Raw genomic sequence first — 19,113 nt, forward strand, 5'->3', positions numbered from 1 at the left:
TCCTAAATCTAACAAAGCAATCTTATTTCTATGTAGTCCTCCAGACACCTAACTCTTGCTAGTCCTGGACAATTGCTGGGCTAATTTGGTCATTTCTTTTTGGGGAGAGGCTGTGCATCCTTGCGTGGGCGATGTCTTCTCCTGTGCGTGTTCCTCTCCTTGATGGTTGCAAACTCCCTGGAAGATAGGAAACAAACCATCCATTGTTAACTTCATACACACCGAGATCAAGTGTGTATGAAGTGCATACAAGTGTTGAGATCTCCATTTTTTGATGAATTTCCCTCTTTTCAGGCTGACACATTTATTAAGTGATCAGCACCATGAGTCTGATCTTGCTGGTTTCAATTCTTTGAAATGTCTTCCTCCTTTTGCTTCATCCTAGGTTTAATTGGATCAGCAGCAGTAAAGCAAGCTTTGATGCATGTGTTCCTGCTTGTATGAACTGTGTCTTGTTGGGGCATGGCAAGGTTTCACTGGGAATGCTGGGTTTGAACAAAGCTGTTTGGGTGTCAAGTGGGCTGTAAGCTTGAGCAGGGCTGCCAGGGGCGATCCTGCAAGTGGCCTCAGCTTGCCCTGTGGTGCCTTTGGAAAGGGTCAGCGTGCTTTAGGCCAAAGGGGCAGCTGGGAGCAGAAAGAGGAGGAGCTTGCGCACCGTTGGCACTGCCCGCACGGAAAGGGGCCTCCCGCCGGCTGGGGCGGCTGGCGCGGTTGGCAGCAGGGACACTCCGCGCTGCCAGCCCGCTTGCGGCTTCTCTTCCCGGTCTCCCCAGTCTCCTTCCTGGGAGGGCTTTTCCTCCTCTTCCGTTTGCCCGCAGTCTGGAAATCAAAGAATCCTTATCAGTGCTTCCTTCCTCTCAGAAAGCTGGAATTCGCAGCGTCCACCCCAAAAATCTATTGGCCTAAGCAATTTCTTCCAAACCCCGCGGAGCTGAGAAAAGAGCTGGATATGGCAGTGGGCTGCGGCAGGCTGCCAACCCAGCACTTGGAGGAAAATACTCCCCTTTCCTACAGCTCTAAGGGGGTGGGATAAATACGTGGCTATCTCTAGTTGTACATGTCTTATTTCTACCTCTCTCCCTAACATCTATTTATCTCTGGTTTTCCTCCCCACATGTCTAGGGCATGGCTTTTACATTCAGTCACACTAGTGAAGACACATGATTACCCATTTTCTCCTACCCAAAATAATCTCTCTCTCTCCCTCTCTCTGTCTGTCTCTGTGAAGCAAATTGTTATTTGCTGGTAAGGAAAGTATTAAAGGTGCCATGGCACCGGCAGCTCCTTTTTGGGGATACGCTGTGGTGCTACAAAAGATCTCTAAAATTTGGCAGCATCTCCATGAAGGCAGCCCAGATGGCTGATGTTAGCAAGCAGTGGGGAATGAAGGGTCTGATTGGAACCTGAGGGTGCCAGCCCTTGAGAAACTGATTTGTAGAGAGTCAAAGCCCATTTTGACAGTGGTGCTGCTTTGTTGGGTCAAAGTTCTGCTCCAGAATTCCATATTTTAGGGTAGCAGCACAACAAAAGTCTGGGCAGCATCTGCTGTCCCTCTCCCAGTGCGTGGGACCAAGGGAGCCTGGCAAAGTGGCATCTGGTGTGGCTTGCCAGCAGGGTTTGTGCCCTTCTGCCAGTTTCTTGACCCTGCTGGCATGTCTGGATTTTCTTCCCACTCACCTGAGCAAGAGTGCTGCTGGCAAGTTTCTGCTCTTTTTTCCAGCAGTAGTAATACTCCACACACTGTGCCACAGTCTTACTCGGGATCTGTTGTGAAGAGAAAAAGAGGGAATCTGAAACAGCGTCCTGTAGGGTGCATTGGAGAACAATGATAATACAGAGTAAAGTAGGAATCAAAATGATGGAGAAAATTGAGGAGGGTGTAAAATGAAATCAATATGCAGGAGTCAGAGAGGCATTATGCAATGTAATAAACCGAGTATTGTGCTACGTGGCACCACGTGTAATGCACAGATCAACACCAAGTCCCTCTAGCAGAGTTCTTCTTTGCCCCATTCACTGCAGTTATCCCAGCACAAGGTGTTGTGGAAGCAACAGCACACCTGGGAGACAAGTCTGACAGAACAGAGCTTTGTCTTCCAAAACAGCCTGGAGAGAAAGGCTGCAGAGGCAGGATCATCATTTTCACACAGGCCTTCCATGTCCTGTTCTGTGACTACTTTAACAGTTTTGAGAAAAGAGGGACATAGGTGCAGTATTTGGTACCAGCAATAATCAACATGTCCCTTCTGATGATCTGCCAAGGTGAGGAATGTCCTGTGGCTTTACCTGCTTCTGGATGAGATGGAAATCCTTGCCATAGGTGTGGAAAGCCTTTTGGAAGGCCTCCTTCTCCTCAGCTGTCCATCTATCAGAGCCTGGCAAGAAAAAGCAGCAGCTGAATTGATCCCTCTAGCCACTTGAAGCAGATCCCACTGGCTGCTGAAAGCCAGCTGGCACCAGCCATCATTCAGGTGTGTGCATGTCTGCTCCCTCAGAAGGTGATGAAGACGAGAGCAGGCATTCCCCAGGGAAAAAAGCATGGAAAATGAGTCAAGCTGAAGGAGTAGATGCTGGTGCTTTCCCCATCCCCAGAGAAGGCGAGATCTTGTGCTAGTTTAAAGCACAACTAATTGAAGCAGAAATGCTTGACACGGCCATTAAGGGCACGGCAGCATGTGTCAGTGAAGGAAGAAGCTGGGCTTAGGTTACCTGCATAATGATAATCAGCCAAGGGATGGTCTTGAGCTGTTGGAGGCCCCCCCGAGAGCAACATCTCCAGAGCCTCCTGCAAGATGCAAAGGAAAAAGGGTTGAGCTGCCCCACAACACAAAAAAGGAGCCAAACCCCACCCATGCTGCTTTCAGCTGCTTTGCCTCTTCAGCTGAGGATTCAGGCCACTGCCTCTCATATGGGTCAAAGACTGTGCTTTGCTCCCAGTCCCTCGTTTCTGCTGCCCAGCCCTTGGCTCCTGCTCCCCAAGGGTAGCATTTTCCTCTCCAACTCCATGATTTTGCTCCTCCTGCACCCCAAATTGCCTCAGCTGACTGCGGCTTCTGGGAATTGTCCCTCAAAATGTCTTAGAGAACACAGATCTCCAGGAGGTTTTCAAGGCAGCAGGCTGCAGGACCCTGCGGCGCTTCCTCCAGGAGAGATCTTGTCCCTGCTGGAGCCATTTGGGCTCAGCCCTGCCGCAGCTGGACGAGACACAGCAGGCAGCGAGTGCTCTGCTGCTTGTGAACTCCCTTCTTCAAGGAGCAGCCAAGAAAGGCTGTCCCGTTGCCCGGGCCTTATCAATTCCCTGCCCACTCTTGCCCGCGCCCAAACAGCCGCTTCCTACCGGAACGCTGCCGCGAGCCTGGTGCAGGCAGTGCAGGGCGAGCTCCAGCTGAGCTGCTGCCCCGGGAAGGCCACGGGAGCTGGCCATGTCCAACAGTTCTCTGACTGCAAGCACAACAAAAACCCACCCAAAGTCAGTCTTGAGCCAGCAAAGTGGAAGGCTTTCCATACAAGGCAGAAGGAAAGCACAAGAGCTAAAGCCTGCAGCTTGGAGAGCACGAAAGGGAGAGCAAAGCAAGGGACAGCTGAAGCAAGGGCCCACCTAGTGCTGCCCCTCCCTTCCATGCAGCTTTTGGCATAAGGAGTGGGGGCCAATCTCCCCTCTTCCAGTGGCACATGCCTCTGAACCATTTGGAGAGCAGCACAGTTGCTCTTTTTCTTGCTCGGCTGCAGAAGCAGAGCATTGTCCTTACGCCTACCACTTCCACAAGGGAAGATGGGCATGACAAGGAGAGAAGCAGAGCCTGCCAAAAGCTGCCTTTTTACCCAAAAACCAGCATTTTCCATGCCTGACTATCTCAGGAGTGGAAGGAAAGCTAGACAGCTACCTCTGTCCGGTTTTTCCATGTCAGGGTCGTCTTCCTCCAAGGGCTTCCAGACCAGGGTTGCAGGCTCTTCATCCTCACTTGGCGGCCCGGTCTGCACCTCAGGGAGCTCGGCCTGAAAGTCACTGCCAACATTGATGTGTCTAGAGGAAGAAGGAGGTGGACGTAAGAAAGGCAAGTGGTCAAGAGACACCTGGTGTGCAGCCACGGCCTTGGACCAATCCCACCCTGACTCTGAAAGAGCAGTTGTCCTGCTCGCCATTCCTCAAGTTTGCTGTCCTTTAACCCTAGGCCAAAACTCACGGCTTAGTGAGGACTCTTGCTTTCCTTTTCATTGTGCCTCTCCTTTCCACCTGAAAGAGATCAAAACAACGCTCCAGATAAAACTCATTCTGCCAAGATGTGTCGGTAGCCTTGCTTCTCATCCTCACCACTGAAAACCCCAAGCTCCTCTGTCCCAGCTCCTCTCCATTAGGTGTCATTGCTGTGTTTTTCACTTGGAATGTCTGAGGCAGGTCCCTCTAGCAGTCTGCAGCTTCCTGAAGAAGGAAAGCTGAAGGGCAGGCACTAGAGTGCCGTGAGTCTTGGGGCCAGTGAGAAGAGCCAAGAGGATGCATGGAAGATACACTACTGCAGGCTTGGGTTGGATGGAAGGAAAAGGTTCTTCAGCCAGAGGCGGCTTGGGCACTGGAACTGCCTCCCCAGGGAAGGGCTCCCAGCACCAAGGCTGAGAGAGCTCCAAAAGTCTTTGGACACTGCTGTTGGGCACAGGCTGGGATACCTGAGGCTGTCCTGAGCAGGCCCAGGTGCTGGGCTCCATGATCTTTGGGAGTCCCTTCCAGCCCAGAAAATGCTGTGATACTGTGATTGTGTTCCTGAGAAGCACCACTCAAGAGGGCATCTCACAGCTGCCTCTGACCGTGAGGCAGAGCCAGCCCTACACACATTGAACAACACAGACAAATCTAGAGCAATATCTCTCTGGAAAAGAGATGCAAGGCAGGTGGAAAAAAATCAAAAAAGCTATGAAAATAGAATATTGTTCCAGTGTCTGGAAGTGATGTAAGTATGTGAGTACAAAAGAATTGCTGCAACCAGATCATTTTGGAGGATGAAAGCCAGTATTGCAGGACAAGCCCAGCAAACTCCTTGCATGCTCTGATGGGCAGGCATCCCAGAGGAGAAGTCCCATCCTTCTGGTTTTTGAAGCTTTGCAGCAGGTGTGACCAGAGTGAGGGCGTAACAGGATTTGTGGACACTGAACCCCTGAATTCCTTGGGAATGACCAGTTGGTTTTGGGGTCACCACAACGTAGTTTTAGGACTTAAATGGGTGCCACGAACTTCTAATCAGGCGATCAGTAAACGAGAATCTACAAGTGCACCGTGACAGCTCCCTACGTCCTCTATGGAAAGGTCTGCATGTCCTCTGGAGGCAGCATTATTCCTGGAGAAGTTGCAGCCTGCTTTCATGTGCAACCTCTTCTGGGGAAAGTGACCACACGCCGTGTCTGTGGTGGTTGGTGGCAGAGCCAGCTGGAGCCTCCTGCCGTTCTGTAGTGCTTTGGGGACCCACAGGGATTTTCTTACCTTGCTCAGTGCCAAAGTGCTGTGGGGATGCCTGGCGGCAGACGAGGAGATGAGGATGTCGCTGCAGAGGCCAGCTGTGGCGCTGAGTGCAGAAGGTGGCTGCTGAGGGACAGCCCAGGAGCAGATGCTGCAGCTGCTGCTCCAGCGCTGCTCCACCAGTGTTCCACCAACGGCCGCAGGAGCAGCAGACAAGGGCAGTTGCTATGGGCACAGCCCAAGATTCCATGCAGAACCCCAGGGGAACCATGGGACAGAAACAGGGACAGGCCAACTTTGCCCCTTCTACTTCTTCTGCTGAGAGTTTGCTCTGAGGAGCTCCCCATTGGGGCTTTTCCCCTCAGTCCTCTGGACATGGAAAAGCAGAGCCGGGACAGCTCTGGCTCTCCTCTGTGCTTCTCTGTAAAGTGCCTGCAGCTGAACAGGCACAGGAGGCTGGCTCAGTCCAAGGGCCCATTCCACATTTCCTGCACTGCAGAAACATGTTCTCCTCTGGCTCTGAGAGGAGCTAGAGCTTGCAAATTGTTCCGTGCAGAACCAAGTGCAAAGCTTTCTCTCCAAGTGGCGGCATTCATCCTGCCCCCTTTCTCAATTGTCTGGTGCCCAATAATGTCACTTGATGTTTTCCCTCCTTTGGCCAGCTGAGCTGGTCTCTCACCTCAACACTCCTTCCCTGAAACTTGGAGAAACGGGATATTTCTCAGGGCAGCTGATGGGGACACACACACTGGGGCAGTGCACCAGTCAACACGCCATGCAGAATTTCTAGGTCTCTCTTCCAGCTCCCTTGAAGAAGGGGGAATGTTCATCTCTACTACTCTGGCACTCTTCTAAGGAAGGAACACCAAGAGAATTTCTCTTCCACACTAATGGCCTTCACCTTTGTTGGAATACTTAGGTGCCAGATATGGCAAAACCCAGCCACTTGTACTGCTTTCCTGCCTAAGGTTTAAGCAAAAGCAAATCTTGCTTCCTTCCCAGCCTGCATGTTACACCCACACCAGCCACCTGCTGGGAAAACATCTGGAATGAGGCCCACTGCAAGGCAGATACTTTGTAGGCTCCAGATCCCACCTGCACTGGCTCCAGCAGGCAAGGGCAAGCTTTGGTCGCTTCCCAGAAGCAGCCTGGCCATTCCCCCCTGCCTCGCCCCCTCGCCATCCTCCACAGGCCCTGCTGCCAAAGCCTTGCTAGGCAGACCTATTTGCTGGGCTTGGTAAAAGAGTGACTTGGATTCTTCTTTGGCGCAAATACCAAAGCTGTGAGAAGTGAGAGGATCAGGTTCACAGCCGCTCTGCTTTAGCTAAGGACATTACTGGAGGCTCAGAGCCTGGTCCTTTAAAGAGAAACTGAATCTGAACTCCTGGTGTCTTTGTGGTGCATGTGGATATTTCTTTTCTGGAATCAGAGAGGTTAGAAAAGTCCTCCAAGGTGCTCAAGTCCATCTGTCCCCCAAAATGAAACAAAGTTATGTTGCTGGGCAACAAAAAGGCCTCAACCCACTACTTTTATCCCAGCAAGTACAGTGAGACAAGAGCACTCCTTTAGATCCTGTGCACTGAATTCAGCAAAGCCTCCCCAGCCACTCCCAGCTGAGATGTTCAGGACTCAAAGGAGGAAGCTCCACCATGATTTCATTGGCAGTAATGGGGACACGCCTCTGGAAGTGCTGCCAGCTGAGCCAGGGGCTGGGCCTGGGGGGGACTCCTGTGCCCCCATTGCTCTCTCAGGGCAAATGCCGTGTTTCCAACACCAAGGAAATGTAAGGAATACTGCCTCCAGGAATTTAATACAGACAAGAAGGCAAAATGGAACAAACTTTGGTTTAATGATATAGACAGATCGTGCCTCAACAAAGACAAAAAGGGGAAAGTTGAAGCATAACAAACACCAAACCTTTTACATTTATTGCTAAATCTAACACTACTAATACATCTTTAAAATACTAATACATCTTTAAAATACTAATCTTAACTAATATTAGTATCTTAACTAATAAACAGAGAGATTCCTAACAGGTAAACTAAAAGAAGAATAAAGAATCCTAAAAACTTGAAAAACAATCTTATTTCTATCTAGTCCTCTTGATGCCTAACTCTTGCTAGCCTGGGGCAAATGCAGGGCTAATTTGGCCTTTTCTTCTTGGGGAGAGGCTGTGCATCCTTGCGTGGGCGATGTCTTCTCCTGTGCTTGTTCCTTTCCTTGATGGTTTCAAACTCCCTGGAAGACAGGAAACAAACCATGCATTGTTAACTTCATACACACCATTAAGCCAAGCGCCGAGATCTCCCTTTTTGGATGAATTTCCATCTTTTCAGGCTGTTACGTATTTATTAAATTGATCAGCACCATGAGTCTGATCTTTCTGGTTTCAATTCTTTGAAATGTCTTCCTCCTTTTGCTTGATCCTAGGTTTAATTGGATCAGCAGCATCAAAGCAAGCTTTGATGCATGTGTTCCTGCTTGTATCAGCTGTGTCTTGTTGGGGCATGGCAAGGTTTCACTGGGAATGCTGGGTTTGAACGAAGCTGTTTGGGTGTCAAGTGGGCTGTAAGCTTGAGCAGGGCTGCCAGGGGCGATCCTGCAAGTGGCCTCAGCTTGCCCTGTGGTGCCTTTGGAAAGGGTCAGCGTGCTTTAGGCCAAAGGGGCAGCTGGGAGCAGAAGGAGGAGGAGCTTGCGCACCGTTGGCACTGCCCGCACGGAAAGGGGCCTCCCGACGGCTGGGGCGGCTGGCGCGGTTGGCAGCAGGGACACTCCGCGCTGCCAGCCCGCTTGCGGCTTCTCTTCCCGGTCTCCCCAGTCTCCTTCCTGGGAGGGCTTTTGCTCCTCTTCCGTTTGCCCGCAGTCTGGAAATCAAAGAATCCTTATCAGTGCTTCCTTCCTCTCAGAAAGCTGGAATTCGCAGCGTCCACCCCAAAAATCTATCGGCCTAAGCAAATTCTTCCAAACCCAGAAGAGCTGAGAAAAGGGCTGGATATGGCAGTGGGCTGCGGCAGGCTGCCAACCCAGCACTTGGAGGAAAATACTCCCCTTTCCTACAGCCCTAAGGGGATGGGATAAATACGTGCCTATCTCTAGTTCCTCATGTATTATTTCTACCTCTCTGCCTAACATCTATTTATCTCTGGTTTTCCTCCCCACATGTCTAGGGCATGGCTTTTACATTCACTCACACTAGTGAAGACACGTGATTACCCATTTTCTCCTACCCAAAATAATCTCTCTTTCTCCCTCTCTCTGTCTGTCTCTGTGAAGCAAATTGCTCTTTGCCGGTAAGGAAAGTATTAAAGGTACCATAGCAGTGGCAGCTCCTTCTTGGGGATACGCTGGGGTGCTACAAAAGATCTCTAAAATTTGGCAGCATCTCCATGAAGGCAGCCCAGATGGCTGATGTTAGCAAGCAGTGGGGAATGAAAGGTCTGATAGGAATCTGAGGGTGCCAGCCCTTGAGAAACCGATTTGTAGAGAGTCGAAACCCATTTTGGTGGTGCTGCTGCTTTTTTGGGTCAACGTTATGCTCCAGAATTCCTTATTTTAGGGCAGCAGCACAACAAAGCCTTGGGCAGCATCTGCTGCACCTTTCCCAGTACATGGGACTGTGATTGGTGTTACCAGTCACAGCTAGAAGATCTGCCTTCTGATTCCCCAGTGGGAGACAAGCCATACCAACTTGCAGAGCAAGCCAAATAATTGTTGATTAGACACTTCTTTTAGCATGGAGTGTTCTGTCCTTTTAGCTGTCCTGGTAATATAGGCCAAATCAGTTACTAGATTAAAAGGTTGTTAATCTAGATTAAAAGGAATTTTTTTAATGCTCTGACATCAGCAGCCAACTCAGGAATTTGGGGGGTTCCTTCAATGACTTGAACATCCGACTCCCACTTCTGAGTGTTTGGATCCTTCCAAGTGATAACCGATTTGTGTGATTTTCCAGAGCCATCTGTAAAAACTGTGAGGGCTTTAAGAGGAACCTTACCTTTTAGAGAATTTGGGACTAGATGGAATATTTGTTTTAGTAGCTTGTGTTTTGGATAATGAATAGAGACTTGTCCAGGATAGCTGTCTAAAGCAAACTGAAGGTGTTAATTTGTCTGTAATAGGGATTCCATTTTCTGTAGCTGAAATGCTAGACAAATGTATGTTGGGTCACACGCTGCAGGGGTTCGGAGGCAGTTCCGGCCCTTAATGATTAATTGAGCTAAAAGCTCTTGAGGGATTGTAATAGTTTTTTTTGGTGTGGCAAAAATACCTATTCTATAATTAACAATTTTTCTGTAGAAGACGGGTCCCACTGAAAAAGCAGTGCCTGGAAATGTGGGGATTTACCAAGAATAGCAAACTGGGAGGTTAGAGAGCGGTCAACATGGTGTGCTTTTCGAGATGAGATAGCAGGTGCTACCTTTCGCAGCGCGTCGTGGGCATCGGGAGTTAAGATGCGCTGGGAAGTCAGGTCATGGGCACAGCTCTTCTCTCGTGAGTCCAAGCAGTGGTCGGATCCAGGTGATGGAGCCACACAACTGTTGTATATCCCTTAGCATTTGAGCGTTATCTTTGATGGAGACACTTTGGGGAGTAATGGCTGGCTGACTGATTAGGAATCCAAGGTATTTCCATGGGGAGGTGTACTGGGTTTTTCAGGAGCCATATCAAAACCTGCATCTTAACTGCTGTCATAGTCTTTCTGATCGCTGTGTTAAGGTAAGTCTTGTCTTGGGAGCAAATTAAAATGTCGTCCATGTAATGTAGAATTATAGCTTCAGGGAAGGCTTTCCTGATTGGAGATAGAATCCCAGCCACAAACATTTGACATAAAACAGGGGAAGTTTTCATTCCCTGTGTCAATGTGACCTAATGATATCTTTTAAAGGGTTCTTGACAGTTGATGATTGGTATCGAAAATGTGAATTTGGGAGTGCAGGACAGAGAGGGATGTTGAATAAAGTCTTTGGTATCAAGGATTGTGAGCTGCCAGTCCCTGGGAAGCACAGAAGGTGAGGAGAGGCCTGGTCGCAAGGGGCCCATGTCTTCTAAAACATCATTTACTTTCCAAAAGTCTTGTAATAACCTCCATCTGTCTTTGCCAGGTTTTTTATAAAAAGACAGGGGTCAGGGGCTAGTTGATGGTACAATGTGTCCTTTTAATAATTGTTCTCACACTAGGGCGTGGAGTGCTTCTAATTTGTCTTTTGGAAAGGCCCAATGATCCACCCACACAGGATCATACCCACAGGGAGGGATCATACCTTTTCCCACAGATGGACAACAGCCATATTGAGTGGTTTAGTTTTAATTTCTTTTTAATTCCCAAGGTTTCATTTTTTTCAACATTGTAATACAGCATCTCTATTCAAATCATTATACTCACCTTGGTTAATTAAATATTTATTAATTTATTTTCCCCCCATAATATCAGAATGGGACAAAAGCATAGGAAGAACAACAAGCAATTACAGAAATACAGAATCTTCCCTGAGAATCCCTTGGGAACCATGTTAAAAGAATGGGAAGGACATCAGCTTATAAAGACCCACAGCTGAAGATTGTGCATTGCATGTTTGAATGGCCAAAGAAGAAATTAAAACAAGGTCTTCGCTGGCCGAAGCATGGGTCTACCGGGATGCAGATTTGCAAAGTACTTTACAATTATGTCCAAAATAAATTAACTGCAGACACAATTGAATTGCAATATGTGGAGGTCTGGTTTAAATATTGGAACATCAAAAACGAAGTAGAAAGAGATAAAACAAACCAAATTCTCTCTGTAACGATCAATGATAAAGACACAACAAGGAAAACCAATCAGCCAAGGTGGGTCCTATTAAATTTCCTCCCCGCTACTGCACCTCCTAACGAACCAGCTGCAGTTGCAGCTGAGTTGTTGGAGGCTTCAAATGAGTCATGTAACTGAGAGGGCTGAAGAAGTTGAAGTAGAGGTGGACATCAGAAGAAACATATAATCTATCATCCTCCTCCAGGCAAATTACAAATTCAGCCATGCAGGAAGTTCCATCCAATCAAGAAGGTCCAGCCTTCTTCACTCGAAGGAGAACCCTGGCAGTACAAAAATGTTCCTCCTGCTCCAGCAGTAAAGATAAAACAAAGGTGCCACCCCTCAGAGAGGTCCCAATGGGGGGTGCACAAGGTGGAATAGGACATGGAAATGCACTCCTCACTTCTTCAGAAGTGAGGCATTTTAAAAAGGAAATGGAGATATCATTCAGTGACCCAGTAGGTTTGTCAGAACAATTTGACCAATTCTTAGGGCCTAGGATTTACCCTTGGGGAGAATTAAATTCAATCATGCAAACCTTTTCTCTCCAGAGAAGAGAAAAGTTATTTAGACTGCAGGGATCAATATATTGTACAGAGAACATAATTTAGGACCAACTGGAGAGAAGAAATTACCATTAACAGATCCAGAATGGAACCCTAACTCAGATGAGGGAAGAAAAAGTATAGCAGAATACAGAACCCGAATTTTAAGGGGAATAAAAGAGGCAGTCCCCAGAGTTAATAACATGAAGAAAGCCTTTGGTGATGAACAAGAAAAAGATGAGAGCCCAACTGACTGTATAATTCGCTTAAGTAATAACATCCAATTATATTTAGAAAGAGATTTAGATAGTGAAGGAGGGAAGACAATGTTCTAGGTCCACTTTGTGTTACATTCTTGGCCTGACATAAAACGGAAATTAGAGAAATTAGATGCATGGCCAGAAAGAAGTTTAGATGAGTTATTAGCTGAAGCACAAGAAGTTTATGCCAGGTGAAATGAAGAGAAAATGAAGACTAAAGCTAAGATGATGGCTGCTGTCCAAATTCCTAAACCAATTAGGCAGGATGGGGAGAATATTAAATTAAAGAAACCTATTTGCTTTTATTGTAAGAAAGAAGACCATATGCAATCCTGCTGTTTTAAGACATTGAGGGACTTAAGAGATTCTCCGAGTGGACAATCAGCCCTCAGAGAATTGAAGGGGTCAGGAGCTTTTCTTCTTGGGGCACAAAATCCATCTTCAAGAGCCCTTGATAAAATCAAGGATAGGACTCCTAGAACAATTAATGGAATTATTAGTAGACACAGGAGCAGAGACAACTTGTGTAATTGAAAAACCAAATGCATGTGCCATAAGCAAAGACACTTTCAATATTTGTGCTGTTAAAGGGGAATCCTTTCCCATTCCCATCATTAAGAATGTCACTATAAAGGGTAACGGACTAACCAGAAAGGGAGATTTGTTTTTCTGCCTCCAGCAGGTAACAACTTACTTGCTCGGGATCTCCAGATACCTTTGAAAGTTGGAGTAGTTCCACAAGAAGGAAGGATGAAGGTCAAATTGTTTACTTTATCCACACAAGATGAACAACTGATTAATCCTACAGTGTAGGCCTGACCAGGTAACTGGGATAAAATGAACTTTACACCCATTGTAATGAATCTCCTTCCAGACATTAAACCAGAAAAGTACCCCAGCACCCCCTTACAAAGACCAAAAGGTATGGGCTAAAACCCATAATAACCCAACTGTGACATGATAACATACTAGAGCCATGTACTTCCACATACAACACCCCATTCTTGCTATTAAAAAGCCTGACAATAACTACAGGCTACTTCAAGACCTACGTGAAGTAAATAAAAGAGTGCAAGCTGTGTGCCTGTTAGTACAAAACCCTTACACCTTGTTAAGTTATCACCTACGCACTCTTGGTTCTCAGTAACTGACCTGAAGGATGCATTTTGGTCATGCCCTGTAGATTCTCCTTCTAGACACCTGTTTGCCTTCACCTGGGAAGATCCAGACACTGGAAGGAAACAGCAGCTCACCTGGACCTGGCGGCTGCAAGGGTACATGGAGTCTCCCACACTCTTCAGTCAGGTCTTGGAGAGCCTGTTCATTTCCTTTTCTCCACCCTCAGGAATACAAGTATCACAGTATGTAGATGACATACTACTCTCCAGAGAGCAAGAATCCACTGTAAAATTAGGCACCAATCAATTACTGAACCTTCTAGGAGAGAATGGACTAAGAGTATCTAAATCCAAATTACAATTTGATAAACCAAAGTAAAATATTTTGGACATGTAATTGGTCATGGTACCAGAAAATTGAGTACTGAAAGGATAGAAGGAATTTTAAATTTACAACCTCCACAAAAAAAGAGCGAGGTTAGACAATTATTAGGCTTAAGGAGGTATTGTAGAATATGGATTGATGAATACACACAAAGTATCACAATTTTATATGAAAAATTAACTACATCAGAACCTATTAATTGGACCCAAGAGGATAATAAAAACTTAGAAAATTTAAAGCAAAAGATGATTCAGACCCCAGTTCTCTTTCTTCCTTCACTAGAAGAAGATTTTCACCTATACATTAAACCTATATAGGAATTACTTATGGGGTCTTGGCCCAAGAGTGGTCAGGATTCCATAAACCTGTAGCCTACTTGTCCATATTGTTGGTCCCTCTGTCCCAAGGATGGCAAGCATGCATCCAATCAATCGCTGCAGCAGCCACCCTAGTAACAGCCAGCCAAAAACTTATATTTGAGAGAAATCTGATAGAATACATATCACACTCCATCCAAACCATTCTTAAACAACGAGCAGCCAAATGGCTAACAGACTCTCATATTACACAATATGGGAGCACCCTCATCCATTCCACAAATGTAACCCTGAAAACAACCACCCACACCAATCCCGCACAGTTCCTATGTGGAATCCCCAAAAACAAGATCTCATGCACAACTGCATAGTTTTTATAAACCTGCAAACAAAAATTCGAGAAGACCTCCAAGAGAGCCCATTAGATAAAGGAGAAATCCTGTTCATTGACCGATCATCTAGAGTTGTAAATGGAAAGAGGTCCTCTGGATACTCCACCAGAGATGGAAAAGAACTGTACATGACAGAAAAGGAAAACTACCACCTTCCTGGTCTACCCAGGTATGTGAATCAGATGCTTTGGAAAAAGCATTGTACAGACTAGATGGAGGTATTGGAACCATTTATACAGACTCTAAATATGCATATGGAGTAGTCCACACATTCGGGAAAAGCTGGGCTGAAAGAGGGTTTCCCACATCTAAGGGCAAAGACGTTTTACACAAAGAACTTATATTAAAAATTTTAGAGGCACTTAAGTTACCGAAAGAAATTACAATGGTACGTGTTCCAGGTCATCAAAAGGGATCTCTGGAGAAACTAGAGGAAACATCCTAGCAGACCATGCTGCAAAGGAGGCTGCTTTTGAGGGGGAAGTAAAGGTATACAGATTTTATCCAAGACACACACCCGAGAGTACACCACACAACACTCTTCCCATCCCTATTTTTAAAGATGATGAAAAACAGAAACTCATATCACTAGGTGGAAAGGAAGATTCCGAGGGACGGTGGCATCCTCCTGATGGCCACCAAATGTTAAATAAAGAGCTCACTCGAGAAATTTTACAGAACTTCCACCAATCCACGCACTGGGGATCTAAAGCTTTAGCAGGTCACTTTCTTCAAAATTTTGGATGTCGGGGAATTGATGAATTAGCTAATCAAATTACCATAGGTTGTATAATTTGCCAAAAAGTCAACAGAAAATTAATGAGGAGAACGAGACCTGGAAGAATTGAAATTGCAATTAGACCCTTCCAAAGTATTCAAATTGATTTCACAGAAATGCCCCATGCCCAAAGATGGAAGTATTTCTTAGTGATTGTAGATCACCTTACCAATGGGGTTGAAGCATTTCCAACTGTTAATGCCACTGCTCAAACAGTAAGTAAGGTAATCCTAGAATAGACAGTCCCAAGATATGGAATTATAAATAACATTGATTCAGACCAAAGTACCCATTTTACACCATTAGTATTGCAACAATTGGCTCAACAATTTGGAATAACTTGGAAATTACATACCCCTGGCACCCTCAAAGTTCGGGAAGGGTAGAACGCATGAATCAGACTATTAGAACAACCCGGACCAAACTGATGTTAGAAATGAAGTGGACTTGGATAAAGTGCCTACCCCTTGCCCTTCTCAGAATCCAGAGCCAACCCAGAGCTGACTTAGGTTGTTCCCCATATGAAATGTTATACAGGCTTCCCTATTTAGCCACCCTGCATCAAGTAACTGCCAAAGAGTGAGGAAATAGAAATGTGCAAAGGTATATTCAAATGATTGCCCAGAATCTAAAAGACTTAATGCAGAGAGGTCTTGTACCCCAGAACGTTCCTTTAGACTTCTATTTACATAAGATCTGCCCCGGAGACTAGGTACTTATTAAATGCTGGAAGGAACAATCCCTGACTCCATCAGGGGAAGGTCCTTTCCAAGTTCAACTGACCACAGAGACAGCCATCCAAACACAGGAAAAAGGGTGCACTTCCATCAGCCAAGTAAAAGGTCCAGTAACACCACCGCAAGATAATGAGAAACCTCCATGAACTACTGTCTACAACAGTCCTCCCCAGTGTTATCCCTGAAATTATTATATCAATTGTTATTCTCTCACTGTTTTACAGAAAAGAATCTAATGGATGTTGTAGTTACTATTTAACAAGTTATTACAAATTTTCAATTCCATTTCTCCACCAGTGAAGAGTATCATTTCCCTGAGGAATGACCTTTCCTCTCAATAACTACGTCTTTTTTTTTTTTTTTTTTTTAATTTCCTTAGGAGAAACAACATGAATAGAACCAAGGCCAGTTCGAGGAAGGACTTTCCTGCACTTAGGTCCCTTCCTGCATCCAGGTACACTCCCATGACAACCAAGGGGTTCGAACCCAGGAGAAAAACCAGAGAGCTTGAAAGGTCTGCACCACCTATCAGAGAGTACCACGGCACTTCAATCTTCCCACTGATCCCTGAGCGAGGGAAGGGAAGGTGCGCCCTACTCCTCATACTCTCCCTCTGGATCCAGTAGATCCCCCTTGTCAGAGCCTGCGTCTGCTGCCACCAATGCTAACATACAGTGTACCTGACCAAAGGGAACTCCTACCTCATAAAACACTCATTCCAGGCACATACTTTTGTAAATCCCTTTTGTTATAATATGATGACACTGAGTAGATACTGACAATCAGGCAAAAATCAGTGGATTGGTAGAAATATTGGAAATGCAAACCAGAAAAGGAATGGAGAATGTCCTGATCAAGAGAATTGGCTATATGTCAATTTTAATTATATAGCCTAAAAGGAAGATTTTTTTTAAAAAAGAAAAAAGCTTGTGAAGTTGATTTGGTTCGAGAAGTTCTAATAACTGAAAGGGAGAAACAAAAAGAGGACAATCCACTAGCTACCAATAAAAACTTATTTATTGTTTTAGCAGAACAAATTAGTAAAAATCAAAATATAACCAATTGTTGGGTTTGTGGAGGCACCTTCAAATCAGAAGCCTGGCCTCACAAGGAGTCAGTACTGGACCCCTCAAATGACTTAAACTAAATTATTTCCCCTCCCAAACTCCAAGAGATCAAGACAATTGGCTATTGAGGGACACAGTTCTTGGAGAAGAATGTATCTGGAGAAAAGGAAAAAGGTACACTGAGGAAGTTGTAGAAACTACCTGTAAAAGATATTTATTAACTGAGGATCACAAGATGTGGTGGATACTGAACGAACCACATACCTTTTAGTCAAAGAAGAAAATCAGAAACAAGAACTGCATATTACATCCCAATGAACAACTTTATCAGTGCTGGGACCCTAAAAGCCAGCCTTTATTCAGTATTACCCCAAGTTTCTAAGTATTGGACCTCCACTTTCATCACTCCTTCACATTTTTGGGAGGCCCCCCACGGTTTATACTGGAATTGTGGGCAAAGAGCATATTCTAAACTCCCTTCTCACTGGTGTGGCAATTGTACCTTAGGAGCAATACGACCTAGCCCCTTTCTACTATCAGAAGCAGCTGGAAACCAGCTAGGAGTTCCCCTAGATGATAAATTAAAGAGACAAAAAAGATATGAAATAGGGGGAATGCAACAATGGGGCGAGGAAGAGTGGGCCACCAGAGAGAATTTTAGAAACTTACGGACCTGCCACTTGGGCTCAGGATGGGAGCTGGGGCTATCAAACTCCCATTTACATGCTAAATCGCATTATTAGACTACAAGCCCTGATTCAAGTCATATCTAATCAGGCCAAGAGTGCAATTGATTTTTTCAACGCCCAACAGAAGCAAATGAAAACAGCTGTATATCAAAACTCTTTAGCCCTAGATTATTTATTAGCCAAAGAGGGTGGAATATGCGGCAATTTCAACACATCAGACTGTTGCCTGCATATTGATGACCATGGTGAAACTATTACTAAAATTACCCAAAACATCAGAAAGCTTACACGTGTTCCAGTCCGGTTTTCCCTCACTACACCTGAATAGTGGAAAAACATGTTCTCTGGGGAGTGGTGGAAGAAAGCCTTAATTATTTTTGGAGTTTCCTTAGTTAGCCTTCTCTTTCTCCCCTGCTTAATCCCATGTTTCATTCATCTAATTACCTCAGTAGTACAAAGCATGTTCGCTAGTCAAAATCTTCAAACGAGACAACATTCTATGCCTACTGTCAAGAAAATCATAAATTTCAATCCAATCAAAAGCGATAGGAAAACGGGTAAAAAGGCCCAGCAAGTTTAGATTAATTTTAAACAATTAAACGCTATCAACAAAGAACTTTTACATTTATGTAAATGCAAAAGCCAACGACTAACATAAGAGATAGAGGGAGGAACTGTCATTTATAAAATCCCTTACATGGCTTTTGCATTTGTGACTGGTTTATATTTGTAACTGTTAATTAGCTTTTGCATTTATAACTGTTTAAAGTTACTAGTTTGATCAAATAAAAGTGTTCAAATTAATGAAGTAAATAATATAAAATCATTATCAAGTTATACTAGCTATTCAGTAGATCCCAACTGAATGTTTAACAGTCCTGTTAAAATAGGTAGCAAAATAAGAACTATATTATTTTTATAATCCTTTGTTCTTAACCTAATTACATTATTTGTAAATTTAATGATCTCTTTTTAGTAGCCTTATACTTCCAAAGGTCCCAGTGCAGTTTCCTCTCACCAACAGCATGCAGCATTTTACAGACAATTTCTAACCCACTCCAGGTTGAACTGGTAACTTGATGCCACAGCAATGGTGCATACTAATGAGAGAGCTTCCCATCAAAAACCTCAGAGAGATCATCCCACCCCAGTGACAGCACACTCTGGGAAAGAAGATCTTACCTCATCATCTACTAGCACCAATCACCTGAGACTATGGGGGCAGAACTGCAAGTACAGACTGAGGGAACTGAGAACATCAAAGGGGCAGCCTGGCCTGAAGAGCTGTCTTTGCTGTCTTTTACTGTTCCTGGGACTGTGACTTAGCTACAGCAGGGGACCCCACACTGCAGATTTCAGTCAATATCTCTTTTTAGAGACCTTTTTCCAGATTTGAGGGCAGACTAAGTGCATTCACTGCAATGCCCTTGGGTTCTTGCCTTGGGGCCAAACGCCAGTTCAGCTAGAGATTTCCTCAATCCTTGGGCTTGGGACTTTATCCTTTTTTCTTTCTTTCCTTTCTTCTTTTTCCTTACCTCCCTTTTTGTTTTTCCTCTTTAAATAAACACCCTATTTTTGTTCAAATCGC

General features: G+C 45.2%; 1 long non-coding RNA gene across 3 annotated transcripts; it reads left to right on the top strand.

Moving 5' to 3' along the window:
* Positions 1–8,269: 8,269 nt before the first annotated feature.
* Positions 8,270–19,109, top strand: LOC135293089 (uncharacterized). 3 transcript variants are annotated; one of them, XR_010355223.1, is made up of 5 exons: positions 8,270–12,865; positions 13,226–14,423; positions 14,656–14,743; positions 16,149–16,355; positions 18,588–19,109. It is a non-coding gene; the product is annotated as an uncharacterized LOC135293089 (long non-coding RNA). The 3 variants fall into 3 exon arrangements; XR_010355222.1 differs by having other exon boundaries at positions 13,226–14,743; XR_010355224.1 differs by having other exon boundaries at positions 13,226–14,743; positions 16,149–16,283.
* The last annotated feature ends 4 nt before the right edge of the window (positions 19,110–19,113 follow it).

Source organism: Passer domesticus, unplaced genomic scaffold (assembly GCF_036417665.1).
Source record: "Passer domesticus isolate bPasDom1 unplaced genomic scaffold, bPasDom1.hap1 HAP1_SCAFFOLD_67, whole genome shotgun sequence".
NCBI classification, from domain to species: Eukaryota; Metazoa; Chordata; class Aves; order Passeriformes; family Passeridae; genus Passer; species Passer domesticus.